The following is a 9556-nucleotide window of genomic DNA, read 5'->3' on the forward strand; positions in this document are numbered from 1 at the left end:
GGGGCGGGGCGAGGGCCGGGCTCCGCCAGGTGGGCCCGCCCTCACTGTCCCCCCACGCCCCCACCCTCGAGACTCCACATCTAGGGAACTGAAGTGCAGGTTTCAAGCATGTGGACCCAGGAGTACTTCCCTAGTGGAAGCTGATGCTGTGTTGGGAGGGAATTGGGATTTGGATTGGAATCCAGAATTTCCCATTTGCTGGCTCTACCAATTATTGGCTGAACGAACTTGGGGCTAGATACCCATTCTCTCTTAAGCCTCAGTTTCCTCATCTCTCAAATGGGGATGCTAGTAGGCCCTCCCTCACAGGGTTGCTGTGAGGATTAGGCACTGAGTTTAGTGCCTTGTACATAGTAAACACTTAATCTTCTCTATGCCTCCAATCAGGGTGTGATCTGAGCCCCAAGATACTAGCATAGTAGACAAGCAAAGATTGTGGACTCAGCTTGTCTCCCTGATCTCCTGGTCTCCCCCATTCCTAGCGATGTGCCTTTGAGCAAGTTAATTTACCTCGGTGGTCCTGCTTTCTCGATCTGTAATTAGTTAATGAAACGAGACAATGACTTTCAAAGAATAAAAATGGCACCTAACACAGGTGGTTGCGAAAATTAAATGAGAGTCCGTGGAAAATCCTTAGCACTATTGTTTCACACTATAGTTAACAGATGACAAATAACAAAAGGTGTCTGGAATTTCCCAGCTTCTCACAGCCATTTGTGAAACTATGACCATTAAAATGCATATAATCCTATTTCCCCATCAATGTCCACTCTCCTCTCAGATGCTGCATATTAAATCCTGAGTTTCCAAGCCCTCGATTTGGTTTTCTTCAGTCTACCTTAAGAAAGTGAAAGTCCACCCCACTGGCAACCAGACCACAGTGTACCTAACAGACACAAATAAGAACAGTGACAGAGCCAACAGAAAACAATGTTTCTCCCAAGGCCTCAGCATGGCTACAAAAAGACAATCCCCCCCCTTTTTTTTTGGTAACAGCTTAACAAATGTCTTTGCATCCCACCCACTTCATTGCTCCCTCCCCTCCAAACTCCCCAAAGATCTTGGAGACACCCAGTTCCTAAACTGCCCCACCTATGACAGTACCCAATCCGGAACTGGTTCCTCTTTTGCTAGTCTCTCCCCAAGCCAGCTTCAACCCAGTAAGAGGCCCCTCCCTACCACCCTTCCAAGATGCCCATTTCTTGGCTGCATGGTCTCCCCTGCTGTAGCCAGGTTCATAAATTTGAGTTTGTTGGACTATAGGCGTATTCCTGATAGTCTTTTTGAGTTTTATCATTGTTTTTTAAAAAGGGAAGTGGGGGAGGGGCACCAGGCTGGCTCAGTAGAGCATGTGTCTCCTTGATCAAGAAGTTCTATGTTTGAGACCAATGTCAGGATGTAGAGATTACTTTAAAGGGGGGGATGGGCAGAAATGAGCACTTTATGTTACTGTGACGTCCCTTAGCATAAAAAGGTTTAAGTTAATGTGAAAGCATTCTTCTGTTTTAGGGAAATCCTCTTGTGTATTAAGGATTCTTTGTCTCCATATTGCTGCCATCACCTGGAAAGCATTGGCACCCAGCTCAGAGCCCTTAGTGGAATCATAGGCGATCATAAAAGATATGAGCCTCAATGCCACACCTGGAAAGGCCATGGGCAATAACTTCAGAAATAATCCAGACTCAGTCCTAAAATGGGGGGAGGATGGGACCCAGGGCTGCCCCCAAGATCACATGTGCCATCCAAGCTGAGTTCTGAATTTCTGATCTTCCTGCTCAACCCTGCAGCCAGAATGATAGATAGCATCAGTTTCTTCTGCTCAAAGTCCTCCAAGTAGGGTTTCAATCAGGGTAAGTCCTTGGCAATGAATGAAAGAATTCTCTCATGTTATAAAAATTACTATGCCTTGGCTCACCATCCATACCAATAGGAATAATGATGTTTTGTGTTATGGGGAAATGAACTTAGAGTCCTCTCTGTTTTAGATTACTGGGAGAAAAGTTCAGCACAAGGGCAACACTTGCATTTCTTCACTCAAGAAATACTGATTAGTGAGTGGCTCTCCTGTACCAAACAGCCAGTTTATTGTAGGAGAAAGGGCCTCCAGTGTGGTGTGATGGGAGAGCACCAAGAACCTTCTCAGATACCAAGGTCCAGAGGGTGATGACCCCAGGCTGGGGAGGATGCTCACGGGAGCATACACGTTATTACCCACCTCCAATGACTGGGCATCAGGCCAGTTTAAGAACACTTGGCAGGAATACGTGGGTAGCCCAATCAGTTAAGTGACTTGGGCTCAGATCATGATCTCACTGTGAGTTCGTGTCCTGCATCAGCCTGTGCTGACCGCCTGGAGCCTGCTTTGGATTCTGTCTCCCCCCCGCCCCCCCCCAACCCTGTCTCTTCTTTGCTCCTGCTGTCTCTGTCTCTCTCAAAAATAAACATGAAAGAAAGAAAGAAAGAGAGAGAGAGAAAGAAAGCAAGCAAGAAAAAAAAGAACACTTGGCAGGCACAGGGAAGGAGAGAAGGGAAGAGTCCCAAGAAAGGACATGGTGGGCATCTCCGTTACAATTTTGCACAAAGCTATTGTCATTTCTTGAGCATAGTGATCATATTTATTAAAACAAAAATGTGGGGCGCCTGGGTGGCTTGGTCGGTTAAGCGTCCGACTTCGGCTCAGGTCATGATCTCATGGTCCGTGAGTTCAAGCCCCGCGTCGGACTCTGTGTTGACAGCTCAGAGCCTGGAGCCTGTTTCAGATTCTGTGTCTCCCTCTCTCTGCCCCTCCCCTGTTCATGCTCTGTCTCCGTCTCAAAAATAAATAAACGTTAAAACAAACAAACAAACAAAAAATGTTACCCAGCTTGACAAGGAGGGTACACAGTTAACTGGTCAGGAGAACAGGAAGATTAAAGTCAGGCCGGAGCAGAAAAACCAGGTGACAAAGGAAATCATGAGAGAACTTAGTAGTTGTGTGACATCGGGCAAGTTACTGCTTCAGTTTCCTCACTGGTGAAATACTTTTCCTTATAAGTATCCAATCTATTAATATATGTTCACAGGACAGTTGCTGGCCTTCATAAGTGCTAAATATTTGCTGCCGTTTCCATTGATGTTTTTAGGGTATTAAAATAGGTCTTTCAAATTTAGCATATTTAGAAGTAGAGTATGCCCAGTTATATCTGAATTTCATTTTTAAAAACTGGAGGAGGGTGAGCGCCTCAGTGGCTATGTTAGCTGGGTGTCTGACACTTGACTTCAGTTCAGGTCATGATCTCAAGGTTCGTGGGCTCGAGCCCTGCATTGGGCTCTGCACTAGCAGGCAGAGTTCTGCTTGGGATTCTCTCTGCCCCTCCTATGCACACTCTCTCAAAATCAAGTGAACTTAAAAAAAGAAAAAAAAGAGCTGGGGTGCCTGGGTGGCTCAGTCAGTTGAGTGTCAAACTTCAGCTTGGGTCATGATCTTGCGGTCTGTGAGTTTGAGCCCCGCATCGGGCTCTGGGCTGACAGCTCAGAGCCTGGAGCCTGCTTTGCATTCTGTGTGTCCCTCTCTCTCTGCCCCTCCCCTGCTCATGCTCTGTCTCTCAAAAATAAATAAAAACATTAAAAAAAATTAAAAGAAAAAAAAGAGCTTAAAATATTCTTAAGTAAGCTCTATGCCCAAATGGAGCTTGAACTCACAACCCCCAGACCAAGAGTTGCATGCCCTGCTGACTGAGCCAGTCGTGCTCGGGTAAATCTGAATTTCAGATAAATTGGTTTCTCATGTAAGTATATCCCAAATATTGCATGGTATATGCTTATACTTAAAATGATTCACTGTCGGGGCACCTGGGTGGCTCAGTCGCTTAAGCAGCGGACTTCAGCTCGGCTCATGCCCCGCGTTGGGCTCTGTGCAGACAGCTCAGAGGCTGGAGCCTGCTTCAGATTCTAGGTCTCCCTCTTGCTCTGCCCCTCCCCCACTTGCACTCTGTCTCTCTCATAAATAAACATTAAAAAAATGTTTCACCATCTAAACTGCTAGTGTAACTAGTCCTCCTATACTTTACCTGACACGGTTTTCAAAGTGATGTGGGCAGTGGGGGCCTGAGGACCCAGGGGGGGTGGCCCACGGGAGTAGCCAGGAATGTCCTTGGCTTCACAGGATGGAAATCAAACGTGAGCTAGCAGAAAGTGAAAGCGGAGTTTACTGTGGACAAGATTTACTGTAGACAAGTTTATTGTACACAAGATATGTAGAGACATACGGACAGAATGCCCGGGAGACTAGGAAAGGAAAGGAACAGGAGTCTCGGCTTTACTTGGGGTCCAGGGTTTTTACTGGCAATTGTGGTCTGATGCACGTGTCCTCTTGACCGGGAACTGGTCAGAACAAGGACAGGGTCCTTTATTAGTCACTGAATCCCTGGAGCCAGGGGTCTTGGGGTCAAGATGTGTGGGGTCGGTGGTCTTGGAGAATGTTTGAGGTCCCCAGCCTCCTCCGAGGTTATCCAAAGATTTCATTATCTCTGCGTCTCTTACAAGGAGGGCATCTACCATTTGCAGTACAGGGTATTGTAAAGTGGGGTGGGGGAACAAGCCCTAGCAAGAATAGAAGCTGGAAAAGGAGCAAAGGGGGGGAAAAACAAACATGTGGTTTTTTCCCCCCCGTGGGTCTCTTTAGTTTCCCTGTCTCAAGGCCTTTTTCACCTACCATATCCACTTCCAGCCTCACAGCAGGCTTTTGCAACAGGGCAAGCACAGATTACTTTGTCCCTTTGAATCTGACAAGGTAGAGACAGGCAGTGACACCATGCAGGATTACACAGCCCTTGAAGCTACAGTGAGCAGAGTTTAGGAATTTGAGCTTGTAGTCTCGTGCTCCCTCCCCTGCAGGTGCTGGAAATCAGGTCCTGCCTTAAGGGAGCTTTTCATTCAAAAGGGAGACCAGACCTGCAGTCCAGACACAATCGTGCTTGTCCCCCTGTGTTGAGGGCCACAAAATAGAGTAAGATAGGCCTGTCATCCTGCCATGACATCTTGGCCTGGGAGCTGGGAACAAGTTTAGTTGTACTGACACAAACTTTGAAAATGTTAACCTGGCAGTAATCACAGCTAACAAGGGTGCCTGTGTGGCTCAGTCGGGTTCTGGGTCTCCCTCTGCCCATCCCTTGCTCACATGGTCTCTCTCCCAAAAATAAACATTAAAAAAGATTTTTAAAAAATAAAACTAAGTAACAAAAAAATTCAAGTAACGATTTCAGTAATAATTTAGTCACTGTACAGTTCATATTCTCAGAGGTCAGAGGTTTCCTGCCTTTTTAAATACCCTCTCCCACAATTTATAAACTATTTTGTAAGTAATGCTGTGTCAATTTTTGGTTTGCATAAAAGTTGTAAACAACGAAGCCACATGACTCAAATATTTGTAAAAGTATAAAAAGACAGGACAAAGAGAATCTTTGGCCAAATTCTACAAATTCTACTCAGCCTCCCCTGAACAACTCAACTAGGTCTCAGTTTTGGACTCTCACATTCATTTCTGCATTGATGGCCTCATTTTAAATTTTTTCTTTAACGGTTATTTATTTTTGAGACAGAGAGAGACAGAGCATGAACGGGGGAGGGGCAGAGAGAGAGGGAGACACAGAATCGGAAGCATCTGAGCCATCAGCCCAGAGCCCGACACGGGGCTCGAACTCACGGACCGTGAGATCGTGACCTGAGCTGAGCTGGAGTCGGACGCTTAACCGACTGAGCCACCCAGGCGCCCCTTGATGGCCTAATTTTAGCAAGAATCCTGCCAAATCGGTTTAGCCAGAACCCTCCACCCTCCGTATCTGATCAGGCTCAGGACTTCAACCACCTCCATCTTGACGTCAAGACTAATTTCCTACTAATTTCTTACAGACTAAATCCTCTTTTCCAGCTGATTTCTTAACTGAAGCAAAGGACCCTGCGGGGCAAAGCATCCCCTGCTGGGAACTGAAACTACCTCCTCAAGCAATTGAGAACTACCCGGAGCCAGCAAGACCCCACCCACGATTGACCTCCCCTGAGACAGGGAGGGACCGGACCAGTACCCACCGACCTATGTCCCACTTCCCTTATATAAACCTGGAAGTAGGGGACCTGGCTGGATCAGTGGGTAGAGCATGCAACTCTTGACCTCAGGTTTGTGGGTTCAAGACCCACACTTGGGCACAGTGCCTACTTAAACAATCTGGAAGTATTTTCAGCACTTCTTTGGAGACTTGAGATGTCCCCTGTCTTGTGGTGTTGGCCTTACAGAAATACATTCCTTATTTTATTTTTCACGTTTATTTTTGAGACAGAAAGTGCGAGCGGGAGAGGGCCAGAAAGAGGGAGACAGGGAGATCTGAAGCAGGCTCCATGCAGTGAGTGCAGAGCCTGACACGGGGCTTCAACTCATGAACCTAGAGATCATGGCCTGAGCCGAAATCAAGAGTTGGCCACTTAGCCAACTGAGCCACCCGGGTGTCCCTCCCCCTTATTTTTCTTCAATGTTTATTAATTGAGAGCGCGCAGGTGAGTGGGGTAGGGGCAGAAGGCAACAGAGGGTCCGAAACGGGCTTTGTGCTGACAGCAGGGAACCTGATGTGGGGCTCAGACTCCTGAACCTTGAGACCATAACCTGACCTGAAGTCGGACACTTAACCGACTGAACCACCCAGGTGCCCAATTTCTTAGTTTCACCACTGATACGGTTTAAAGTAGGGCTCAGACCCATTGGCCAAGAAATTCTTGAGACGTGTTCAGTGCAGAAAGGTGTTTCTGCTAAAGCAGAGGGACGGGACCTGGGAGGGGTGAGAACAGGACCCGGGCAGGAGGGGGTGGGTAGAAAAAGCCTCACTGGGATAGTGAGGAGCAATGAATTATATACTTTGGAGTTGGGGGAGGTAAAGACAAAGGAAACTTCCAAAAGGATTTTCATATGCTGAATCAGACTCACAGGGTCCCGGGGGGCCTGGCTGTCAACCTAAGGTGGTTTTTCCCTGTAGAAAAGCCTTCTCTGCTTTTGGGTTCTGTCACTGGGAGGTGGGCGAACCTGGTCCGCCTGGGGCCCTGAGAACCAGCTGCACCCTGTGCTGCCTCAAAGGTGGTCACCTTGGCTTGCCGTCAGCAGGAGTCCGGTTAGGTCGGTTTAGCCAAAGCGCCCCTTATACCTGATGTGGTTTCCACCCACCTACTCGCATTTTGCTCCTCTGCGGTAAATTGCCAGCTGCTCCAGCCGTACTCGAAGTGGAACCCAATGTCGCCCCCACCGTGGCAGTCCCTATGCCCACCAGGATGGCTCCCCTTTAAACAGAAGTCAACCTTGCCATGCTTTTTCTTTCTCAAGTGCCATTGCACCGTTCTTCCTTATCGGAATGTTATTTTTTTCTTCAATGGGTATAAAAATGTCACCAGCTAGACCCCAAGACCCGGCCTTTACCGCCCACCTGCTAGTACTCACAAACCTTCGTCTTACGTAAGCTCTTCATTCCGACTTCTCCCTTAACACAGGCAAACGAAACCCGAACCCCACCTACCCCCGCAGGACGTGGCAAGGACCCGGACAAATATCTCCCACCCAGACCGTTTGAGCCAAACCTGACTCGCGCCTGCGCAGACGGACCTTGGAGTGACCTCTGGAAAGACCTACAATCACCTCTACCTCGTTATTAATACTAAAATCAGAGCCCAGGGAGGAGCCTCGGGCTCATTTGCATAACAACGTATGTGTAGGCGTGTTTCCTTAAGGCGGATGCGCGACCCTCGTGGCTGCCTCTCCTTAGTACGACAAGCCTTCCTATCTAAATATTCATCCTAACCCCAAGCCAAAGGAACCTATTCACCTCTCCAGGAGCCCCAACTTTGGAAGCCATCCCCCATGATCTCCTTTGCTGAAATACAAGTTTTCTTTGTGCAACAACTCAACCCAGTGTCGTTTCTGAGTCACCAAGGAATGAGCTGAACTCATGGGACTCCCATTCCATTCTCCGGGCCTCGCAGCTCCTTCCCCCTCCACAGCCAACTACTGCTTTTCATTAATTTGTATATCCTTCAGAGCTATCTTACGCATATTCAAATAAATGTCTAGGTTTTTCCTCCTCTTGTAAATAAAACTAGTGACAGGCTATACGCCTCCCCTCCTCTCCCCACCTAAACAGCAGTATATTCGGAGTTCTTTCCCTATTAGAACCTAAAGGAAACCATTCTTTTTTATAATACTTGCATAGCTCTGCTATGTGGATGTATCCCATCGTTTCTATGACCCATTCCCTTATTAGGAATAACTGGTGCGTTCTCAGTCTCTTAGCATAATAAACAGTGCTTGAATTCATCACATTTTATGTAGATTTTGTAAATGGGAGATTAGGTCGGTTGGATAAACTACAACTGGCATTGCCATGTCATAGAGTATGGGCATTAGCCAGATTTTATGAAAACGTCCCCCATACAGGTTGTTCCCATATACAGTCCTGATGGGGGGAACTAAGGCAAGTGAGAAGTTGTTATTTCCTTACTGCCTACAGCCCCTTGACAAGTCCTTAAAGCAGAGTGATCTTCCTCTGGAGAGAAAAGACAATCTTAGCCCGACTCCCCAGGATCCTGTAAGTCTACCTGAACATATCAGAATTCCTTTGGAAACTTCCTTTACCTCTAGCCCATGATAGATGTTTGGCAATCGTACTCCAAACTTAGGGCTCCCTGATATACATCTGAAGGGTCTCTTGACTGACTGAGGTTTTACTAAACAGTAATAAATGACCATTTCCTAACAGCGAGCCCCTCAAGGTCCTGGAAACCTTGTTTCCAAAATTCCTCAGAGGCTTAATACCAACCTGAATGTATTTAATCAGTCCCCCATCACACCCCCAGTGCAGCTCTTTCTGCCCGCACATCCTGTCCCCATGCTTCAAGAAAACCACCATTTTGTAACAAAGAAATAAAGTTAAAAAAAAAAAAAACCACCATTTTGCACCAAAATTGTGTCAAGAATTCTTTCTTGGCTGCCGGCCCCGAACCCCAACACTTCAAACCACATCAGTCCCACCATCAACATATACCGAACTATTTGCAAACACCCTCACCAATCCCACAAGCCACCAAATTTTTGGCAATTTGCCAGTCTGATAGGGAAAAATAACACTTCAATGTAGCTTTTTTTTTTTAAGATTTTAAGTAATTTCTATACCCAACGTGAGCGTCAAACTCACAATCCCAAGATCAAGAGTCACACGCTCTACTGACTGAGCCAGCCTGACCCCCCTGTTTTTAAAACCCCCGTATTTTTATTTTCAGCACCAAACATTTTGGAGGGACCCTCCGACCTCCATCTGCACCCAATGCTTGGAGCTCTTTCTCCTCAGCATTTAGGTCAATGCCTGGCTCAGATTAGGCGCTCAAAATATTTGTCCAAGAAAACAAATGGATAGATAAACCAATGAAGGATGTGGGCATGGGGCAAATTTAGATTTGTAAGACATTACCTTGGCTCCAAGTTTTCCTTCCAGCTTTGATGGGACAGAAACTGAAGTTTTAGGAAAAGAAGGAAAACTACAGGTAACTC

Source organism: Lynx rufus, unplaced genomic scaffold (assembly GCF_022079265.1).
Source record: "Lynx rufus isolate CCGP_SWC_20201006 ecotype Redwood Valley unplaced genomic scaffold, mLynRuf1.p SCAF_4, whole genome shotgun sequence".
Lineage (NCBI taxonomy): Eukaryota > Metazoa > Chordata > Mammalia > Carnivora > Felidae > Lynx > Lynx rufus.